At 44.6% G+C, this 24,351-nt stretch overlaps 1 non-coding gene across 1 annotated transcript; it reads right to left on the minus strand.

The window, feature by feature from the left end:
- Positions 1–23,648: 23,648 nt before the first annotated feature.
- trnac-gca (transfer RNA cysteine (anticodon GCA)) lies at positions 23,649–23,720 on the minus strand. Its single transcript has one exon. It is a non-coding gene; the product is annotated as a tRNA-Cys (tRNA).
- Between the last annotated feature and the right edge of the window lie 631 nt (positions 23,721–24,351).

Genomic DNA, 24,351 nt, shown 5'->3' on the forward strand with positions numbered 1-24,351 from the left:
CATGCCGCTGGAAAGATTGACTCTGCATGCACTCAAGATATGTTGAAATGTTCCCTTCTCGCCACAAGCAGCATACCTGTCTGTCTTATCTTCATACCAGGTGCCGAGGTTGGCTGGTGTTGGGAGCAGATCGAACGCTGCTCTGCATAGAAAAGAAATGTGGAGCGGTTCCATCTGCCACAGAACATTCCAAGATAGGCGTCGTTGTTCAACACTTTCCCACTGGGTCCAAGCTCCTTGTTTGGCCAGGCCAGCTGTTTTAGCTAACCTCTTCTCTCCTAACTCTCGTAATTCTTGCGTTACAAGCTCACGGCGCTCCTTACCTGTAGAAGATGACCACCACTTGTGGGTTGTCCACCCAAGTCCCTGGTGGCCGAGCTAGAGAGCCCCAACCATCTCCTTGTGCTTCAATCTGGACTCTGCCTCATCAACTGCTACATGGGCTGACCACTTCCTGCCTGATCTCACATCATGCCCAACAGGTGAGAAGACAGCTGAAACATCTCAACCCAAGCAAGGCTGCAGGACCGGATGGTGTCAGTACCAGGGTGCTCAAAGCCTGTGCCCTCGCCATGTATTCAACCTGAGCCTGAGGCTCTGGAGGGTTCCTGTACTGTGGAAGATGTCCTGCCTCGTCCCTGTGCTGAAGATGCGGCGCCCCAGCGGCCTCAATGACTACAGACCGATGGCATTGACCTCCCACATCATTAGTACCCTGGAGGGACTTGTTCTGGAGCTGCTCCGGCCTATGGTCAGGCCACACTTGGATCCCCTCCAGTTCACCTACCAGCCCCGACTAGGAGTTGAGGATGCCATCGTCTACCTGCTGAACCGTGTCTGCGCCCACCTGGACAAGCCAGCGAGCACTGTGAGGGTCATGTTTTTTTGACTTCTCCAGTGCATTCAACACCATCCGCCCTGCTCTGCTGGGGGAGAAGCTGACAGCGATGCAGGTGGATGCTTCCCTGGTGTCATGGATTCTTGATTATTTGACTGGCAGACCACAGTACGTGTGCTTGCAACACTATGTGTCCGACAGAGTGATCAGCAACACTGGGGCTCCACAGGAGACTGCCTTGTCTCCCTTTCTCTTCACCATTTACACCTCGGACTTCAACTACTGCACGGAGTCATGTCATCTTCAGACGTTTTCGGATGACTCTGCCATAGTTGGATGCATCAGCAAGGGAGATGAGGCTGAGTACAGGGCTACGGTAGGAAACTTTGTCACATGGTGTGAGCAGAATTATCTGCAGCGTAATGTGAAAAGGTCTAAGGAGCTGGTGGTAGACCTGAGGAGAGCTAAGGTACCGGTGAGCCCTGTTTCCATCCAGGGGGTCAGTGTGGACATGGTGGAGGATTACAAATACCTGGGGATACGAATTGACAATAAACTGGACTGATCAAAGAATACTGAGGCTGTCTACAAGAAGGGTCAGAGCTGTCTCTATTTCCTGAGCAGACTGAGGTCCTTTAACATCTGCCGGACGATGCTGAAGATGTTCTACGAGTCTGTAGTGGCCAGTGCTATCATGTTTGCTGTTGTGTGCTGGGGCAGCAGGCTGAGAGTAGCAGACACCAACAGAATCAACAAACTCATTCAGAAGGCCAGTGATGTTGTGGGGATGGAACTGGACTCTCTCACGGTGGTGTCTGAAAAGAGGATGCTGTCTAAGTTGCGTGCCATCTTGGTCAGTGTCTCCCATCCACTACATAATGTACTGGGTGGGCACAGGAGTACATTCAGCCGGAGACTCATTCCACCGAGATGCAGCACTGAGCATCATAGGAAGTCAGTGGCCATCAAACTTTACAACTCCTCCCTTGGAGAGTCAGACATCCTGAGCCGATAGGCTGGTCCTGGACTTATTTCATAATTTACTGGCATAATTTACATATTACTATTTAACTATTTATGGTTCTATTACTATTTATTATTTGTGGTGCAACTGTAACGAAAACTGATTTCCCCCAGGATCAATAAAGTATGACTATGACTATGTTACAAGCTCACGGCGCTCCTTACCTGTAGAAGATGACCACCACTTGTGGGTTGTCCATCCAAGTCCCTGGCGGCCTAGCTGGATAGCCCCAACCGTCTCCGTGTGCTTCAATCTAGACTCTGCCTCATCAACTGCTACACGGGCTGACCACTTCCTGCCTGATCTCACATCCGGCTGGGTGTTCTTGATGACAGGGTCTTTTGAGTCTCGAAGCATCAAGAATGTTCTTACCTTGGCTACCTTGACCTCAACAAGGGATTGCACTGGGATGGTAAGCTTTGTCTGGCTACTGTGGATTGCAACATTGGTGAGGCTGTTCGGTACTCCAAGCCACTTCTTCACATACTTGATCTTCCGTTCCATTGCCTCAACATGGGACATTGCCACTTCATAGACAGTTAGTGGCCACATTATCCGTGGCATCAGTCCATACTGCAAGCACCATAACTTCAACTTGCCAGGCAAGCCACACTTGTCAACAGACGTCAGACCTCTGCTGATCTGTTCTCCTGTCTCTTGAACCCTCTTGGTTTCTCTCAGCTCCCCTGTGTACCATTGCCCGAGGCTCTTAACTGGTTGATCCTGAATGGATGGAATCTCCTCTCCACAAAGGGTGAAATGAAAGTCAACCAGCTTTCCTCTCCTAAGAACAAGGCTCCTTGGTCTTGAACTTCATTCTTCCCCAATCCATTAGCTCCTCGAGTCTAGATAGTACATTTTCCACTGCCTCCATGCTGGGTCCCAAAAGGGCAAGATCATCCATGAACGCTCGTATTGGTGGTAACTCCTCCGCCATCAAGTGCGACACCTGGTCCCACTGATTCTGCAGCCCTCACAATAACCTCCATGGCTAACACAAAAAGGATGGTTGAAATTGCACATCCCATTGGGGTTCCAACATCCAAGCTCTGCCACCTAGTTGTAAACTGCTGAGTGGAAAACCTCATCCGGAAATCGTCATAGTACTGCATAACAAAGTTCCTCACCTTAGCAGGAATCCATAGGAATTCCATCGCAAACTCAATCAGGACATGGGGGAACAGAACCATACGCATTTGCCAGATCAAGCCAAACTACAGCCAGATTTCTTCTCAACCTTTTCAACTCCTGGATGGTATGCCATATCATACTAGAATGTTCAAGGCATCCTGGGAAGCCAGGTATTCCTGCCTTCTGCACAGATGTATTTACTAATCCATTCTCTATCACAAATGAAGACCTTCTTTCTGCCAGAATGCCAAACATAATCTTCCCCTCTAAATTCAGGAGTGAAATTGGTCAGAACTGATTCAATGTAGAAGAATTCTCTTCCTTCAGGATGTATACTCCTTCAGCCTCACTCCATGACACAGGAACAACACCTTGTCTCCACACCACCTTTAACAATCTCCACAAGTATTTCCTCAGCTGTTCACACTTCTTGAACACCTTATACGGCACTCCATTAGGTCCTGGCACTGAGCCTGACCTTGCCTTGCCTTTCTGATGAACCGTTCGACTTCTGCCAGATCGAACTTCACTCCTGGCTTGGTAGGCTTCACAAGCCCTGAAATGTCAAGCAAAGGAGCCTCCCACTGTTTGTTAGAGTAAGTGCTTGCCAGGTGATCCTCAAGTTCTTATTGAGAGATGTTAAGCTGCCCGCTCATACCTTGTTCAAACAGCTTCTTTGTGAACTCGTGAGGGTTCTCAAAGAACGACTTTCTTGCCTTCTCTCACTTCTTTCTCTTTTTACGTTATGACTCTGCACAATGGAGTGATGCTACCTTTATTCAAAAATGCTCTCGGAGATCAGCAAGCCCTGGCTTGTCACCCTCACTTGCTACCTTCCACCTCTATCTCAATGATCTAAGTTCTCTCCTCAACCTACTAATCTCCTTCTGGCACCTGCTTGGTTGCTGTGTAGGCTTTGCTTTCTTCAACTCAACCAAACCAAACTTGTACTTTCCAACATCGTAAATCATATCGCCCATCACTTCCAACTTTCTCTTTGATGGTCCCAACAGTGTTCTCCAACATCATACGGATATCCTCATCAAACACACGCCAAGCCTTCTCATCTGCCATTGCTGGCCACTTGACCTTCCTCTTCTTCTCTACCTCCTCACCACCGCCATCATGCGAAGGATCTACCTGGGTACTGTGGTCTGAAACCTGACCTGGGTTATCACTGGTCTGACCTGGAGTATGATGACTCTCCAGAGCAAATCGCTGTGGCTTGTGAATCAGTGGTTGAAAAGACCACATCATCTGTGCTTGAAATCTCATCTTCATCCACTGGGATGGAATAGCAGTTCAACTTTGCTTGGTGGACTCATAAACCTTTAATGCTGGAAAACGCTTTCCCACACCAACACACTGGACACTCAGAGTCTCTTATCCTAGCTCTTGGTCGTAGTCGTTCCCTGTAATTAACTGTACCCATCCAATTGGGTCCATCATTCTCCCTCCCTCTCGGAGGACCCTGAGGGTATGTTTCTCCATGTAAACTAGAAGCTTCAAGAGGTGGGTGCTCTTCTGAGCTGGTGCCTGGACTGCCAATCCTGACACCCCCGGTGCCAGTCTTTCCTGGCTGTCCGCTGTCTCTCCACACTGTCACCGGACTATTCCCGGTTGCCAACCAGACTATTCCTGGTAGTCACTGGTGTCCAGAACAAAAGAGTTAAAAAATATTTATGAGAGCAAGAACAATTCCAAATTCCAACATTCTGTTTAAGTTCCAAATCTTAGATATCAAATCACAACAAATTCCTATTTAATTTTAATCAATGAGGTTCCTTTATTACTCTAATTTAACTAATTAGATCTAGTGTTATTCCCGATTTAAAAGTTTACAGACTACCAAATATATTTAGAAAACCAAATATAATTCCCATTCTCAATTATAGTTAACTTCAGTTTCAGTTCCAGGCAGTATATCTACAAGTTTAAATTCAAATTCAAAAATTATATATCTATACAGCTTAACTCCTCGCATGGACAATTCTCCAACTGTCATAACGGGGGGCACTGGGAACAGACCCAAATGCAAGGCACAGCCACTGAGGTACTAGGAACTGGGCTGGACTGGAGTTAGGGATGTGACTAGACGCAGACTAGGAGCTGGGACAAGAACACAGACATGGGCTAGGACATTGGCTAGGTAAGCAGGACCAGGAACTGGGAACTAGGAGCCTGGGCTTGGACTCCGAGCCAGAGACTGGACAAGGACCCAGAACCTGGGTCTTGACTCAGACTCGGACTCCAGAACTAGGCAAAGACATGACGTGGTCTTGGAAGACAGGAACCTCGGAGCCTTGGACGAGGACTGGACTCTCGGAGCCTTGGACTTGAGAGACAGGAACATGGAACACAGAGCCGGGACCCTTCCTTGGGAGCAGGACATAGGGCTGGGACTCATACACAGAATGCTGAAAATGACAAGACAGTTCCCAACACAAGGTAGCAGCAAACAACCAGACCTACCTAGTGAAGGTGTGGACACAGAGACAGTTCCCAACACAAGGCAGCAGCAACCAGTCAGACCTACCTAGCAAAGGCATGGACACAGAGACAGTTCTCAACACAAGGTAGCAACAAACAGTCAGACCTACCTAGCAAAGGCAAGGACATAAAGAGACAGTTCCAAACAACAATAGATAGTTTCTTATCTTGACACAGCAAGGCTCTGGTCTAGCTCTAGCAGCAGAACTTGACAGCAAAACATCCAAGGCTTCAAAAGGAAGAGGAAGAGAAGGGAACAGTCCAGCCTCAGGGTAACAGCAAAGACAGCCTGGCTTACCCAACAGAAGCAAGGAAAGGAAGGGACAGATCCAACCACAGGATAACAGCAAAGACAGCCTGACTTACCCCACAAAGGGGAGGACAGGCTACTGACAAGACAAACCAGCACCCACACTCAAACCCAGGGCCACTTATATTCCCAGGCCCAAGATGAACATCAGGTGCCTATGATTAAGCCCAACTGAAACAAGGGACAGCAGGAAGACGTGGAGTCCGGAGTCCATGGACTGGGCTGTGGACCGGAACGCGGACTTCACGGACTGGACCATGACACCAAAATCGCAACTCTTAAACAAAGTAAATCTCATTTGGTAACTTATCAAAGTCTTTGCAAAAATAATCAGTTCTTGCAGAAAATCAAATTCGGATTCTTCGAATGAAAATAAACTTAAACATCTAACCGCACTAAATTCTCTGTGTCATTACACATTTCATTCCCGCACTGGTTCATCAGCTTGTTTCTTGGTTCATGAAATAGTTTATCATCCACAGTAAGTCAATTCACAAACTTGTACAAAAACTTGACCAAATCCCTTGGTATAGTTTTACAGAACTAACTCCTGACGACACGGTAGGGATTTTGGACACTTGCCTCTGCCGATATTCTCTTGTTAAAGATGCTGCGTGATATAGCCGTAGCTTCAATAAATCTTTTATCGCTATTATCTCTCTTCCGGGAGTTTCACCCTGAGGTTTTCAAGCTAGTAGGGTAAAGTTACTCACTACTAATTCCACTCTTAACAGTTCACGTCTTCAGCTTCTAATCGTTGCTGTGTTTCTCTCCTTGTTCGTCCTGTGTCCAGCTCACCCCGCCCTCGCATGGCATTTTTTTTTCAAAATTCTCTCTTCTGTTTTAAATCGGTAAACCTCATTTTCATCCCTCCACAGATAGAACTTTCTAACATTACATCTTTGGGTTTAATTAACCTGGGTTACATTGACATTGGATACTCTAAAGTAGCGAGGGCTACTGAGGTGACTTTAAACTAGAATGGTTGGGGGGTGGGAATCAAATTAAAGAGGCTAGGCGAGAGGAGGTTAGTTCACAACAGGGGGATGGGAACCAGTGCAGAGAGACAGAGGGGTGTAAAGTGAGGGTAGAAGCAAAAAGTAGTAAGGAGAAAAGTAAAAGTGGCAGGCCGACAAATCCAGGGCAAGCATCAAAAAGGGCCACTTTTCGACATAATTGTATAAGGGCTAAGAGAGTTGTAAAAGAGCGCCTGAAGGCTTTGTGTGTCAATGCAAGGAGCATTTGTAACAAGGTGGATGAATTGAAAGTGCAGATTGTTATTAATGATTATGATATAGTTGGGATCACAGAGACATGGCTCCAGGGTGACCAAGGATGGGAGCTCAACGTTCAGGGATATTCAATATTCAGGAGGGATAGACACGAAAGAAAAGGAGGTGGGGTGGCGTTGCTGGTTAAAGATGAGATTAACGCAATAGAAAGGAAGGACATAAGCCGGGAAGATGTGAAATCAATATGGGTAGAACTGCGTAACACTAAGGGGCAGAAAACGCTGGTGGGAGTTGTGTACAGGCCACCTTACAGTAGTAGTGAGGTCGGAGATGGTATTAAACAGGAAATTAGAAATGTGTGCAATAAAGGAACAGCAGTTATAATGGGTGACTTCAATCTACATGTAGATTGGGTGAACCAAATTGGTAAAGGTGCTGAGGAAGAGGATTTCTTGGAATGTATGCGGGGTGGTTTTTTGAACCAACATGTCAAGGAGCCAACTAGAGAGCAGGCTATTCTAGACTGGGTTTTGAGCAATGAGGAAGGGTTAATTAGCAATCTTGTCGTGAGAGGCCCCTTGGGTAAGAGTGACCATAATATGGTGGAATTCTTCATTAAGATGGAGAGTGACATAGTTAATTTAGAAACAAAGGTTCTGAACTTTAAGAGGGGTAACTTTGAAGGTATGAGACATGAATCAGCTAAGATAGACTGGCAAATGACACTTCAAGGATTGACGGTGGATATGCAATGGCAAGCATTTAAAGGTTGCATGGATGAACTACAACAATTGTTCATCCCAGTTTGGCAAAAGAATAAATCAAGGAAGGTAGTGCACCCGTGGCTGACAAGAGAAATTAGGGATAGTATCAATTCCAAAGAAGAAGCATACAAATTAGCCAGAAAAAGTGGCTCACCTGAGGACTGGGAGAAATTCAGAGTTCAGCAGAGGAGGGCAAAGGGCTTAATTAGGAAGGGGAAAAACGATTATGAGAGAAAACTGGCAGGGAACATAAAAACTGACTGTAAAAGCTTTTATAGATATGTAAAAAGGAAAAGACTGGTAAAGACAAATGTAGGTCCCCCACAGACAGAAACAGGTGAATTGATTATGGGGAGCAAGGACATAGCAGACCAATTGAATAATTACTTTGGTTCTGTCTTCACTAAGGAGGACATAAATAATCTTCCAGAAATAGTAGAGGACAGAGGGTCCAGTGAGATGGAGGAACTGAGCGAAATACATGTTAGTAGGGAAGTGGTGTTGGGTAAATTGAAGGGATTAAAGTCAGATAAATCCCCAGGGCCAGATGGTCTGCATCCCAGAGTGCTTAAGGAAGTAGCCCAAGAAATAGTGGATGCATTAGTGATAATTTTTCAAAACTCGTTAGATTCTGGACTAGTTCCTGAGGATTGGAGGGTGGCGAATGTAACCCCACTTTTTAAAAAAGGAGGGAGAGAGAAACCGGGGAATTATACACTGGTTAGCCTAACGTCGGTTGTGGGGAAACTGCTGGAGTCAGTTATCAAAGATGTGATAACAGCACATTTGGAAAGCGGTGAAATCATCAGACAAAGTCAGCATGGATTTGTGAAAGGAAAATCATGTCTGACGAATCTCATAGAATTTTTTGAGGATGTAACTAGTAGAGTGGATAGGGGAGAACCAGTGGATGTGGTATATTTGGATTTTCAAAAGGCTTTTGACAAGGTCCCACACAGGAGATTAGTGTGCAAACTTAAAGCACACGGTATTGGGGGTAAGGTATTGATGTGGATGGAGAATTGGTTAGCAGACAGGAAGCAAAGAGTGGGAATAAACGGGACCTTTTCAGAATGGCAGGCAGTGACTAGTGGGGTACCGCAAGGCTCAGTGCTGGGACCCCAGTTGTTTACAATATTAATGACTTGGATGAGGGAATTAAATGCAGCATCTCCAAGTTTGCGGATGACACAAAGCTGGGCGGCAGTGTTAGCTGTGAGGAGGATGCTAAGAGGATGCAGGGTGACTTGGATAGGTTGGGTGAGTGGGCAAATTCATGGCAGATGCAATTTAATGTGGATAAATGTGAAGTTATCCACTTTGGTGGCAAAAATAGGAAAACAGATTATTATCTGAATGGTGGCCGATTAGGGAAAGGGAAGGTGCAACGAGACCTGGGTGTCATTATACACCAGTCATTGAAAGTGGGCATGCAGGTACAGCAGGCGGTGAAAAAGGCGAATGGTATGCTGGCATCTATAGCGAGAGGATTCGAGTACAGGAGCAGGGAGGTATTACTGCAGTTGTACAAGGCCTTGGTGAGACCACACCTGGAGTATTGTGTGCAGTTTTAGTCCCCTAATCTGAGGAAAGACATCCTTGCCATAGAGGGAGTACAAAGAAGGTTCACCAGATTGATTCCTGGGATAGCAGGACTTTCATATGAAGAAAGACTGGATGAACTAGGCTTGTACTCGTTGGAATTTAGAAGATTGAGGGGGGATCTGTTTGAAACGTATAAAATCCTAAAGGGATTGGACAGGCTAGATGCAGGAAGATTGTTCCCAATGTTGGGGAAGTCCAGAACGAGGGGTCACAGTTTGAGGATAAAGGGGAAGCCTTTTAGGACCGAGATTAGGAAAAACTTCTTCACACAGAGAGTGGTGAATCTGTGGAATTCTCTGCCACAGGAAACAGTTGAGCCAGTTCATTGGCTATATTTAAGAGGGAGTTAGATATGGCCCTTGTGGCTACGGGGATCAGGGGGTATGGAGGGAAGGCTGGTGCAGGGTTCTGAGTTGGATGATCAGCCATGATCATAATAAATGGCGGTGCAGGCTCGAAGGGCTGAATGGCCTACTCCTGCACCTATTTTCTATGTTTCTATGTTTCTATGGTTGATGAGGAAATAGAGGAATTCTTTGTGGATTCTCTACAGACTGCTGGTGCCAGTCAAACAGGATGGGTCATTCCAGTGACTGAATGAGACAGTAATAACATTCAAGCTTGACACTGGAGCCCAGTTGAATTTGGTATCCATGGATGATTACAAGACTCTCACAGTAAAGAGCAATATTTACCCAGTGAAGTTAAAAGTGACAGGCTATACTGGAGAGAACGTTCCAGTAAAAGTGGGCTGCACACGGACCATATCCCTCCATACACCTCCCATCCATGTATCTGTCCAATTTATTCTTAAATGTTCAAAAAGAACCCGCATTTACCACCTCGTCTGGCAGCTCATTCCATACTCCCACCACTCTCTGTGTGAAGAAGCCCCCCCTAACGTTCCCTTTAAACTTTTCCCCCCTCACCCTAAACCCATGTCCTCTGGTTTTTTTCTCCACTTGCCTCAGTGGAAAAAGCCTGCTTGCATTCACTCTATCTATACCCATCATAATTTTATATACCTCTATCAAATCTCCCCTCATTCTTCTACGCTCCAGGGAATAAAGTCCTAACCTATTCAACCTTTCTCTGTAACTGAGTTTCTCAAGTTCCAGCAACATCCTTGTAAACCTTCTCTGTACTCTTTCAACCTTATTTATATCCTTCCTGTAATTTGGTGACCAAAACTGAACACAATACTCCAGATTCAGCCTCACCAATGCCTTATACAACCTCATCATAACACTCCAGCTCTTATACTCAATACTTTGATTAATAAAGGCCAATGTACCAAAAGCACTCTTTATGACCCTATCTACCTGTGATGACACTTTTAGGGAATTTTGTATCTGTATTCCCAGATCCCTCTGTTCTACTGCACTCCTCAGTGCCTTACCATTAACCCTGTATGTTCTACATTGGTTTGTCCTTCCAACGTGCAATACCTCACACTTGTCTGTATTAAACTCCATCTGCTATTTTTCAGCCCATTTTTCCAGCTGGTCCAAGTCCCTCTGCAGGCTCTGAAAACCTTCCTCACTATCTACTACACCTCCAATCTTTGAATCATCAGCAAATTTGCTGATCCAATTTACCACATTATCATCCAGATCATTGATATAGATGACAAATAACAATGGACCCAGCACTGATCCCTGTGGCACACCACTAGTCACAGGCCTCCACTCGGAGAAGCAATTCTTTACCACCACTCTTTGGCTTCTTCCATTGAGCCAATGTCTAATCCAATTTACCACCTCTCCATGTATACCTAGCGACTGAATTTTCCTAACTAACCTCCCATGCAGGACCTTGTCAAAGGCCTTACTGAAGTCCATGTAGACAATATCCACTGCCTTCCCTTCATCCACTTTCCTGGTAACCTCCTCGAAAAACTCCAATAGATTGGTCAAACATGACCTACCACGCACAAAGCCATGTTGACACTCCCTAATAAGTCCCTGTCTATCCAAATGCTTGTAGATTCTGTCTCTTAGTACTCCCTCCAATAACTTACCTACTTCCGACGTTAAACTTACCGGCCTATAATTTCCCGGATTACTTTTCGATCCTTTTTTAAACAACGGAACAACATGAGCCACTCTCCAATCCTCCAGCACCTCACCTGTAGACAGCGACATTTTAAATATTTCTGCCAGGGCCCCTGCAATTTCAACACTAGTCTCCTTCAAGGTCCGAGGGAACACCCTGTCAGGTCCCGGGGATTTATCCACTTTAATTTTCCTCAAGACAGCAAGCACCTCCTGCTTTTCAATCTGTACAGTTTCCATGATCTCACTACTTGTTTCCCTTAATTCCATAGACTTCATGCCAGTTTCCTTAGCAAATACAGACACAAAAAAACCTATTTAAGATCTCCCCCATTTCCTTTGGTTCCGCACATAGCCGACCAATCTGATCTTCAAGAGGACCAATTTTATCTCTTACAATCCTTTTACTCTTAATATACCTGTAAAAGCTCTTTGGGTTATCATTTACTTTGACTGCCAAGGCAACCTCATGTCTTCTTTTAGCCCTCCTGATTTCTTTCTTAAGTATTTTTTTGCACTTCTCATATTCCTCAAGCAACTTATTTACTCCCTGTTTCCTATACATGTCATACAACTCCCTCTTCTTCTTTATCAGAGTTGCAATATCCCTTGAGAACCAAGGTTCCTTATTCCTATTCACTTTGCCTTTAATCGTGACAGGAACATACAAACTCTGCACTCTCAAAATTTCTCCTTTGAAGACTTCCTTCCTACCGATCACATCTTTGCCAGAGAACAACCTGTCCCAATCCATGCTTTTTAGATCCTTTCTCATTTCTTCAAATTTGGCCTTCTTCCAGTTCAGAACCTCAACGCTGGGACCAGATCTATCCTTGTCCATGATCAAGTTGAAACTAATGGTGTTATGATCACTGGAGCCAAAGTGCTCCCCTACACAGACCTCCGACTCTTGCCCTAACTCATTTCCTAACAGGAGATCCAATATTGCATCCCCTCTAGTTGGTTCCTCTATATATTGACTTAGAAAACTTTCCTGAACACATTTTGCAAACTCTAAACCATCTAGACCCCTAACAGTATGGGAGACCCAATCAATGTATGGAAAATTAAAATCCCCTACCATCACAACTTTATGTTTCCTGCAGTTGCCTGCTATCTCTCTGCAGATTTGCTCTTCCAATTCTCGTTGACTATTGGGTGGTCTGTAATACAATCTCACTAATGTGGCCATACCTTTCCTGTGTCTCAGCTCCATTTCTAGTATTTGAGAGGCTTTTACAGTGCTTAATCCCCCAATTCTGGATGGCAGATGGACCTTAGATGAGATTTCAAAAATAAACTTTATCGATTATAAATAACATATATAAAGGATGAAGCAGTGCAAAACTTTAATGTTCATGATCACTACGTTCAGTAGTGTTAACATTTTTTAAACCACAGCACCTTTGATGCTTACGTTATCGCCTGGGGTGATACACCCTTTCACTGATTGAGAGGCTTCCCCACCTGACTCAACCCGTCCACGTTCAGTAGCATCAGGGGCTTTGTCTGTGCTCCTTTCCACAGAGCCTTGGTATAGGCTGGAACATGCTTCTGAACATCCTTCAGCATGTACTCCTGCAGCGTGGACCATGCCAGTCGGCAGCACTCTCTCACAGATTTCTTGCTGGGAGAGCAACAATTTTAGATTCCCTCTCCAAATTCCATTTTGGAGAGCATGTCCATCATATCCTGTCAAAGGCCTTTTCATGGTCCAAGCTGACCAGGCAGGTGTCCACACCCCACCTCCCCCTGTCCTACATGTAAGCGACTGTATCCCTGAGCAATACAAGTCTGTCAGAAATTTTCTTGCCAGGTCCAGCCCAGGTTTGATCCAGGTGGTCCACCTGTCCTAGAGTAGGCCTAACCCTGTTAGCAGTGGCCTTGGGTCTTATGAGGCTCATTCAATAGTGAAACATGTCTCCAATTTCTCTTTTCAAATCTTTTTTTTATTATTATTATCCAAAATTAACAAGAGTACATCAAAGTAGGCAACACTTACAATGACTCAAGAAAAAAAATTGTTTTAAAGATTGAAAACATTTTGGTGACAAAAAAAAAAGAGAAAAAAAACCCTTCTAAGCAAGGAAAAGTGAGTAAAAAAAACCATTAGGTGTTCAACCCCTGAGCAATGCGTCATACAAAAAGCTTCTAAAGATAAATATCAAACCGCCAGCAAGAAAAAAAATGTATCAAAAATTTACAATTAGATCGTGGAGGAAATCTATCAATTAACTCAATTGATAGTAACGAGCAAATGAACCCCATCTTTTCTCAAAATCAAACATAGGTTCAAAGGTTCGACTTCTAATTTTCTCCAAACTAAGACATAGCATCACTTGAGAGAACCATTGTGACAAAGTGGGAGCCGTTATATCCTTCCACTTCAACAAAATGGCCCTCCTAGCTATCAATGTAACAAATGCAATAACGTGTTGGTCAGACAAAGAGATACCGTGGATATTTTGAGGAATTATTCCAAAAAGCACAGTTAATTTGTTTGGTTGTAAATTAATTTTAAGTGCTTTAGAAATTGTAGAAAAAACTGACTTTGAAGCCCCACAGGGTCTGTGTGGCTGGGGGCACTGCAGTCCCTGACATCACCACCAGAAGCCAGCCTTCCATCACTTGCTGGTCTCTGAGTCGCTCTCCTTACAACATCTGTGATGGAGGATGTCTTCCTACTTTTCCCAACTCCTGCCTCCAGCGCAGCTTTGAAATGTTCCAAGGTGAACCAGCCAACATGTATGTTGTAGAATTACTAGCTGGCCCACATGGGGTATGCCAGTGTTCAAGCTCCACACAAGATACCCAACTGTAAGAAGAAGAAAAAGAATATCTTTATTGTCATTGTTGGGGAGCAATAAAACACAGTTTAGCAGCTCAACGTTATGCAGCATGACAAAGAATATATACATAAAATAAACTCTAAAACCTCAGGATTACAGTCCAAAATTAATAATATATGGATGGGGGGGCAGGGGGGGGTGGTAGGGCTATTGCACACCTGCCATTCCTGGAAGTGTGATGCATTTAGCTGCCGCCGTCTTAGGAGGGGGGCAGGAGAAGGGAAGGGGATGTTAGACATTTCACTGCTTGTGGGTAGAAGCTGTTAAGGAGTCTCTTTGTTTTCGTCCTTAATGCTCTGTATCTCTTCCCAGAAGGTAGAGGGGAAAACAGGAGATGTCCAGGATGAGTGGGATCCTTTGAAATACAAGTAGCCTTCTTTTGAAGTCTGCCAGTATAAATGTCTCTGAGGGAGGGTAATGTTGTGCCAATAACCCGCTCTGCTACCCTCACCACCCGCTGCAAGTCCTTCCTGTTCTGTTCTGTGCAGCTGGCAAACCACACTGCACAGCAATACGTCAGGAGGCTCTCTATAGTTGTCCGATAGAAGTTGATCAGCAGGTGATGAGGGAGGAGAGCGTGCTTTAGCTTCCTTAGGAAGTAGAGGCTCTGTTGGGCCTTCCCCACCTGATAAGAGATATGGGCAGTCCAGGTGAGGTCAGCCGAGATGTGGACGCTGAGGAACTTGAAACTCTCTACTCTCTCCACCTCTCTCCCGTATATGTGCAGAGCAGAGTGCTCGACACGCTTTGATTTCCTGAAGTCTACTATGAGCTCCTTGGTTTTTGTGATGTTCAAGTCCAGGTTATTATGACAACACCATTCTGTCAAATGCTGTACCTCCTCCCTATAGGCTGTCTCATCACAGTCTGATATGACACCTATTAGGGTGGTATCGTCAGCAAATTTGATAATGGTGTTGGTACTTAAGCCAATTAGCACAGTCTTTTCTTTAACAGTGAGTAAATTTTCCATTTAATGCCTCAGTGTATTTGTCCTCAGTTCCAAATTCTCCCCCACACTCTCCATAAATTTCGTCAGGGATTCTCCTTTGGGATTTGTTGATGATTATTTTACATTGATGACTCTTGTTAGGAAACAACTTTTTAAATACATTTTCACTTTTTCACATCCCAGGACTTGATAAGAGAAACCCTGGGGAGTTAAAGGGATTGTGGAAGAACACTTTTTGCAGAGAAATAAATGGGGATTGATATGACTACTCTAAAAGTGACATAGTTTCAATGGGCCAAATGGCCTCCTTCCATGTCATAATGAAGAGACATTTCTTTATTTAGTTTTAGTTATTTGGAGGTACAGCACAGAACAGGTCCTTCCAGCCCAGTGAGCCGCACTGTCCAGCAACCCACCTATCTAACCCTAGCCTAATCACAGGACAATTTACAGTGACCAATTAACCTCCTGACCCATGGAAAGAAACCAGAGCATGTGGAGGAAACCCATGTGTTCACAGGAAGGATGTTGAAACTCCTTATAGAAGACGCTGGAATTGAACTCTGAACTCCAATGCCCCGAGCTGTAATAGTTTTGCACTGATCATGGCGCCCCCATCTGGATTGTGAAGGGATATCCGGATATGAATGTGTGACTATTTCATGTGCAGTGCACACCATACTCAACATGGTTTGCATTTTGAGTGTAACAGTTACATAATGCAGAAAATAACAGGAATTTGCAAACTATAGATCTTCTCCAGGGTTACGGCAGGATTCCAATGCATAAACACAAGGTTCTGCAGCTGCTGGAAAAAAGCTGGCAGGTGATAGGTGAGACCAGGTGAGCGGGAAGGTGGGAGACGGGGGGAAATGAAATGAGAAGATGGAAGATGTGGGCATTAAAGGTAAAAGCCTGAGGAATAAGGAATCTGATAGGAGAGGAAAGTGGACCATGGGAGAGAGGGAAAGAGAGGCACTATAGGGAGGTGAGAGAGGAGTCAGAATGGGAAATTAAAAAGGTGAGAAGAGGACTAGGGGAGAAATTATCGGAAGTTAGAGAAATTGATGAGTACAAGGGGGATGTCAGGGGTAAGTTTTTCACATAGAGAGTGGTGAGTGTGTGGAATGGGCTGCCAGCGAAGGTGGTGGAGGTGGATACAATAGGGTCTTTTAAGAAACTCTTAGATAGGCACATGGAGCTTTGAAAAATAGAGGGCTATGCGCTAGGGAAATTCTCGGCAGCTTCTAGAGTAGGTTACATGGTCGGCACAACAGTGTGGGCTGAAGAGCCTGTAATGTGCTGTAGATTTCTATGTTTCTATGCTGTTAGGTTGGAGGCTACCCAAACGCAATATGAGGTGTTGCTCCTACAACCTGAGAGTGAACCTGTGGACTCATTGTGGCAGAAAAGGAAGCCATGGACTGACATTTCAGAATGAGAATGGGGCGTGGAATTAAAATAGTTGGTCAGTCGCCGTCTCTGGCCAAGATCCTTCATCAGGGTTCTTCACTGGCCTGAATAGAGAGGAAGAAACGTCAACTGTTTATTCCTCTTCGAAGATGCTTCCTGACCTGCTGAGCTCCTCTAGCATTTTATGTGTGTTACTTTGGATTTCCAGCATCTGCAGAATCTCTTGTGTTTTTGACTTGCAGGCCTCTGTGGATCCTTCATGTGGTATGATATAAAGGAAACCTGGAGTGGGTGGTTTATTCCTGGATCTGTCAGATTACGTATACGTAAACAATGATGTACATATAATCAAATGTGTTACAACATAGAACATAGAACTAGCTTTCCTTAAAACGTAGAACAGTACAGCACATTACAGGCCCTTCAGCACAAAAAGTTAGAAACATAAAAAACCTACTACACAATACAGGCCCTTTGGCCCACAATGCTGTGCCGAACATGTACTTACTTTAGAAATTACCTAGGGTTACCCATAGCCCTCTATTTTTCTAAGCTCCATGTACCTGTCCAGGAGTCTCTTAAAAGACCCTATCGTATCCGCCTCCACCACTGTTGCGGGCAGCCCATTCCACACACTCACCACTCTCTGCGTAAAAAACTTACCCCTGACATCTCCTCTGTACCTACTTCCAAGCACCTTAAAATTGTGTCCTTTCGTGTTAGCCATTTCAGCCCTGAGAAAAAGCCTCTGACTATCCACATGATCAATGCCTCTCATCATCTTATACACACATCTTGTGCCAATCTTTTAACCTACTCTAAGATCAATCTAACCCTTCCCTCCTACACAGTCCATAACGCTCCACATATTGATGAAAGAAAAATGGTGAATTATGGACACGAGAGATCCTGCAGATGCTGGAAATCCATAGCAACACACATAAAATCCTGCAGGAACTCAGCAGATCAGGTTGCACCTGTGGAGAGGAAGAATTATCAACTGTTTATTCCTCTGCATAGATGCTGCCTGACCTGTTGAGTTCCTGCAGGATTTTATGTGTGTTGCTATGGATTCCAGCATCTGCAGGATCTCTTGTGTCCATAATCCACCATTTTTCTTTCATCAATATACTTTAAGGCCATAAGATCATAAGATATAGGAACAGAATTAGGTCATTTCATAATGGCTGATCCATTTCCTTCCCAGCCCCAATCCCCTGCCTTCTCCCCATCTCCCTCATGTCCTGAGTAATCCAGACTCTATCAACCTCTTCCTTAAGTATACCCAGTGACTTGGCCTCCACAGCAACAAATTCCACAGGTTCACCACTCTCTGGCTAAAGAAATTCCTCCTCATCACTGTTCTAAATGGACATCTCTCTATTCTGAGCCTGTCTCCTCTGAGCTTAGACTCTTTCCCCATAGGAAGCATCTTCTCCACGTCCATTCTATCGAGGCTTTTAAAGATTCGATAGGTTTCAATGAGATCCACCACCCCCCCGCCATTTTTCTGAACTCCAGTGAGAACACGCCCAGAGCCATCAAATGTTCTTCATACCCTTCAATCCCAGAATCATTTTTGTGAATGCTCCTTTGAGCCCTCTCCAATGTCAGCACCCAGCACTGTTCACAATACTCCAAGTGAAGCCTCACCAGTCAGTGCCTTATCAAGCCTCAACATTACATTGTTGCTTTTATATTGTATATTCTAAATTAATGCTAACATCACATTTGCCTTCCTCACCACCAACTCAATCTGCAATTTAACCTTTCGGGAGTCTTGCACGAGGATTCCCAAGTCCCTTTGCACCTTGGATTTTTGAATTTTCTCCCCATTTAGAAAATAGTTTATGCTTTGATTTCTTCAACCAAAGAGCATGACCATACACTTCCTGACATTATATTCCAGCTGCCATTTCTTTGCCCGTTCTCAATCTGTCTGAGTCCTTCTGTAGCTTCCCTGCTTCCATCTGCCCTTCCACCTATCTTATATCATCCACAAACTAGGCCACAGAGCTATCAATTCCATCATCAAAATCATTGATATATAACGTAAAAAGAAGCTATCCTAACGAAGACCCCTGTGGCAGTCAAGCAGAAAAGGCTCACTTTAGTCCCACTCTTTGCCTCCTGCTCCATCCATTTCTGTAATACCATGTGATCATAGCTTGTTAAGCAGTCTCATGTGTGGCACTTTGTCAAAGGTCTTCTGGAAATCCAAGTATACAACATCAACCTATTTTCCTTTGTCTATTCTGCTTGTTATTTCTCCAAAGAATTCCAACAGTTTTGTCAGGGAAGATTTTCCCTTGAGGAAACCATCCTGCCTCCAAGTACCCCAAAACCACACCCTTAACAATTGACTCTAATATCTTCCCAACCATTGAGGTCAGGCTAACTGACCTATAATTTCCTTTCTTCTGCCTCTCTCCCTTCTTGAAGAGTTTATTAAATATCCTGAATGTATCTGCAGGTATCACCACCTCCGGCAGTGCATTTAAGTTACTTACCTCTCTTGACTCATAACAGCAGGTTCAGGAATAGTTACTACCCCTCAACCATCAGGGTCTCGAACCAAAGAGGATAACGTCACTCAACTTAACTTGCCCCATCACTGAAATGTTCCTACTACAGATAGACTCACTTTCAAGGACTCTTCATCTCATGTCATTGATATTTATTGCTTATTTATTTTATTATTATTTCTTTCTTTATGTATTTCCTGTTATTGTCCCTATTGTGTTAAATATCCCTAATATATCTGCATCTATCACCATCTCCAGCAGTGCAGTTGAGTTACTTAACACTCATTGTGTTAAATAAAACCTACGCAGAGCAATCAAGTTTGAAGGTGATGCGAGGGGCAAGTTTTGCATCGTGGGCTGAAGGACCTGTACTGCACTGTAATGTGACAAATCAAGCCAATCAAGCAAATTCATGCAGAAAAGGTTACGGTTAAAAGTCTAGAAAGACAATAAGACATAGGAGCAGAATTAGGCCATTGGCCCCATCAAGTCTGCTTCGCCATTCAATCATGACTGATTTACTATCCCTCTCAATCCCATTCACTTGCTTACTCCCCATAACTTTTGCCACCCTTACTAACCAAGAAACTATCAGCCTCTGCTTTAAATATACTCAATGACTTGGCCTCCACAGCCGTCTGTGGTAATGAATTCCACGGATTCACCACCCTCTAGCTAAATGAATTCCTCCTCATCTCTGCTCTCAATGGAGGTCACTCTGGTCCTAGACTCATCCAATATAGAAAACATCCTCTCCACATCCACTCTGTCTAGGCCTTTCTACATTGGATAGGTTTCAATGAGATCCACTCTCATTCTTCTAATCTCCAGTGAGTAAAGGCCCAGAGCCATCAAACACTCCTCATACCCAGGATCATTTTTGTGAAGCTCCTCTTGACTCTCTCCAATGCCTTAGATAAGGAGTCCATAACTGCTCACAATGTTCCAAGTACAGTTTCAGCATTACACCCTTGCAATCAAATCCTCCCCTCCTGCATATCCCTTCATTTTTCTTTCATCCTAGTACCATATTGGGCTGATCACACTTATTTACATATACTGCACACTTCATTGTGCGAATAAATGTGACGGGTCTACATGGTACAGAGGTTCACCCCCGCCAGTGGATGCCATACACTGCTTGGCCTTAGCACTGCCATGTGTCGCTGGATTCTGGATTTCTTGACAGAGAGACCGCAGTCAGTCCATGTTGGCAGGGACATCTCTGACTCCATCACACTGAGCACTGGATCCCCACAAGGCTGTGTGCTTAGCCCATTGCTGTTTAACCTGCTAACACATGACTGTGCAGCTAGATTCAAGGAGAACCTGATCATTAAATTTGCAGATGATACCACAGTGGTGGGGCTCATCAGCAAAAATGATGAAACTATGTACAGGGAGGAGGTCAAACACCTAGAGAGCTGGTGCGGGGATAACAACTTGATGCTTAATGTCACCAAAACCAAGGAAATGATCATCGATTTCAGACGGTCTCAGCCTGAGCACACATCCCTCAGCATCAGCGGCTCCTCAGTGGAGAGAGTGGAAAACATCAAGTTCCTTGGGGTGCAGATCTTGGACAATCTCACCTGGTCCAGAACACCACTGGGATTGTGAAACGGGCCCAGCAGAGATTACACTTTCTGAGGAAGCTTAAACAAGCATCACTCCCCACTAACATCTTAACTACATTCTACAGAGGCATGGTTGACAGTGTGCTGACCTTTTGCATCACAACCTGGTACTCCGGCTGCAGTGTTGTTGACAAAAAAGCCTTGCAGAGCGTGGTTAGGGGAGCAGAGAAGGTTATTGGGGTCTCCCTACCTTCTGTCCAAGACCTCTTTCAGAGTCAATGCCTCCAGAAGACACGGTACATCATTAAAGACCCCTCACACCCGCTCCATGAACTGTTTGTTCTTCTGCCATCAGGCAAACGTTACAGGAGCATCAAAACTAAAACCACAAGGCTACTAAACAGCTTCCTCCCACAGGCAGTCAGACTGCCAAATAGCTGCTCCACCTGACTCTGCTTTGGACACTTTTAACTGCACTGGACACTTATAACTGACTTTAACTGACATGTGGCTGTTGTGTTTTACTATCTATTGTTATGTCTATTATTTAGTGTTGCGTTTGTTATGTTATGATTGCACTGCCCCTGAGAAACGCTGTCTCATTCTGCCCTGCAGAGCTGATGTATGGTTAGAATGACATTAAAGTTTTTTGAATCTTGAATCTTGAATCTTGAAACTCAGTTGACGATCTCACTGTCACCTAGCGCAGTGGTAATGGAACTCTCATCACTTCTATAATGCAACGTTAGCATGCATTTCAAAAAAAAATATAAAAGAAAAAGCAAGGGTATAATGCTGAAACCGTACTTGGAACATTGTGAGCAGTTATGGACTCCTTATCTAAGGCATTGGAGAGAGTCAAGAGGAGGTTCGTGAAAATTATCTCAAACATCCCCCCTCTAATAACCATAAAAGCATGTCTTCTGGTGTTTGAATATATTTAAAAAGGGACACCTGTATTTGAACCAGGGACCTCTTGATTTGCACTTAAATACTCTGCTACTGAGCTCTGCAAACTGCAGCTGTCACCATGCTTCCGGCACCGACATAGCATGCCCACAATTTGTGAACTCTAACCCGCACATCTTTTGGCACGTGGGAGGAAACCGTTATTAGAGGGGATGTTTGAGAAGTTTGAAGGTGATGTGAGGGGCAAGTTTTAAGTCAGTTATGATTGAATGGCGAAGCAGACTTGATGGGACGAATGGCCCAATTCTGCTCCTATGTCTTATTGTCTTTCTAGACTTATAACCATAACCTTTTCTGCATGAATTTGCAGTCATGGGGAGAACGTGCAAGCTCCTTGCGGACAGCTGCAAGAATTGAACCCTGATTGCTAATTGCTGATGCTGTAAAGTATTATGCTAATGTGCTGCCCACAATCCATAATCCAGTGATCCTACAAAAATTCAGATAGGAGATGTGTGGCAAAATGGTATGTTTATAAATATGACAAGGCCTTCCAACTCGATCCAGACCCTCACAACTCTCTCCCTCCATAACATCCTTTGCATTCTGCCTCACATACAAACACCTATGTCAGGATGCTGTTCATCGACTATAGCTCAGCATTTAACACCATCATTCCCACAATCCTGATTGATAAATTACAGAGCCTGGGCCTCTGTACCTCCCTCTGTAACTGGATCCTCAACTTCCTAACCGGAAGCCCACAATCTGTGCGGAATGGTGATAATATCTCCTCCTCGCTGACGATCAACACTGGCGCACCTCAGGGGTGTGTGCTTAGCCCACTGTTCTACTCTCTGCATACACATGACTGTGTGGCTAGGCATAGCTCAAATACCATTGTTGGTAGAATCTCAGGTGGTGACGAGAGGGTGTACGGGAGTAAGATATGCCAACTAGTGGAGTGCCAGCAACAACCTGGCACTCAACGTCAGTAAGACAGAAGAGCTGATTGTGGACTTCAGGAAGGGTAAGACGAAGGAACACATACCAATCCTCATAGAGGGATCAGAAGTGGAGAGAGTGAGCAGTTTCATGTTCCTGGGTGTCAAGATCTCTGAGGCCCTAACCTGGTCCCAACATACAAAGAAGCTATAAAGAAGGCAAGACAGCGACCATACTTCATTTCGGAGTTTTAAGAGTACCAACAAAAACACTCAAAAATCTTCTATAGATGTACCATGAGAACATTCTGACAGGCTGCATCACATTCTGGTATGTGGGGGGGGGGCACTGCACGGGGTTGTAAATTTAGTCAGCTCCATCTTGAGTACTAGCCTACAAAGTACCCAGGACATCTTCAAGAAGTGGATTGTGTTCTTGTAAAAATTGTATTTATGCTACTTATTTGATACTATGTGCCTGTGATGCTGCTGCAAGTAAGTTTTCCATAAATACATGTATTTGTACATACGACAATAAACTTGAATTTGAATTGCTTTTCCACTTATATTTCACATGATATGGGACTGAACCATTTTTGAAGTGCAGACGAACAATTTCCGCTTTCATGTTTATTTATTTATTTATTTAGGCACCAACGCGGAGTAGGCCTTTCGAACAACAACTTCCTCCCACCGCCCAGCGACAAGTAACCTTAATCGGGCTAACGGGACAGTTAACCGACCTGGCAGGTCTTTAGACTGCGGGCGAAAACCGGAGAACGCAGAGAAAAACCGCGCATTCCACTGCCAGGACATACAGCGGCTCCTTACAGGATTGCGCCGGAATTGAAGTCCAAACTTCGGAACGCCCTGCGCTACCCTGCCCTCTCATTGGGATGTATTACTCTACAAACTGATGTTTAAGTGGTTGGTTGTATACAGCACATTGTCCTGAAGGCTGATGTGTATTTGATAAGTGATAATTTCAAAAAACAAGGATTGACTGGACAGTATGGGAAAATACTAGGCTGAGGGGGCACCTGGATTTGAACCAGGGACCTCTCGATCTGCAGTCAAATGCTCTACCACTGAGCTATACCCCCTTGGAAGGAAATGTAAGTACATAGATTTTAAACTGGTGCAAACAGTGTCAATTTTTCCACAAATTTCTATTTTTAAAAATTTTAATGATGGTTTATCTCTCACCAGAATATATTGTATTTCATTATTTCACAAACAAGAAAAGCATCTATGAAAAAAAAGCACAGTCGACATTTCGGGCCGAGACCCTTCAGCGGGACTGGAGAAAAGAAGCTGAGGAGTAGATTTGAAAGGTGGTGGGTGAGGGGGGAGAGAAACACAAGGTGATAGGTGACACACATCAAAGTTGCTGGTGAACGCAGCAGGCCAGGCAGCATCGACGTTTCAGGCCAAGACCCTTCGTGACAGGTGAAACTTGGAGGGAAGGGATAAAGCAAAGAGCTAGTAAGTGGATTGGTGAAAGACAGAAAGCCGTGGAAGAAAGAAGAAAGGGGGAGGGGGAGGGGGGAGGAGTACCAGAGGGAGGCGATGCCGACAAGGAGATAACATGAGAGAGGGACAAGGAGATGGAGAATGGTGGGGGGGGGGCGGGTGGAGGCATTACTGGAAATCCATATTCATGCCATCAGGTTGAAAACTACTCAAACAGAACATAAGGTGTTGCTCCTCCAACCTAAGTGTGGCCTTAGCAAT

This window comes from Mobula birostris, chromosome X (genome assembly GCF_030028105.1).
Source record: "Mobula birostris isolate sMobBir1 chromosome X, sMobBir1.hap1, whole genome shotgun sequence".
NCBI classification, from domain to species: domain Eukaryota; kingdom Metazoa; phylum Chordata; class Chondrichthyes; order Myliobatiformes; family Myliobatidae; genus Mobula; species Mobula birostris.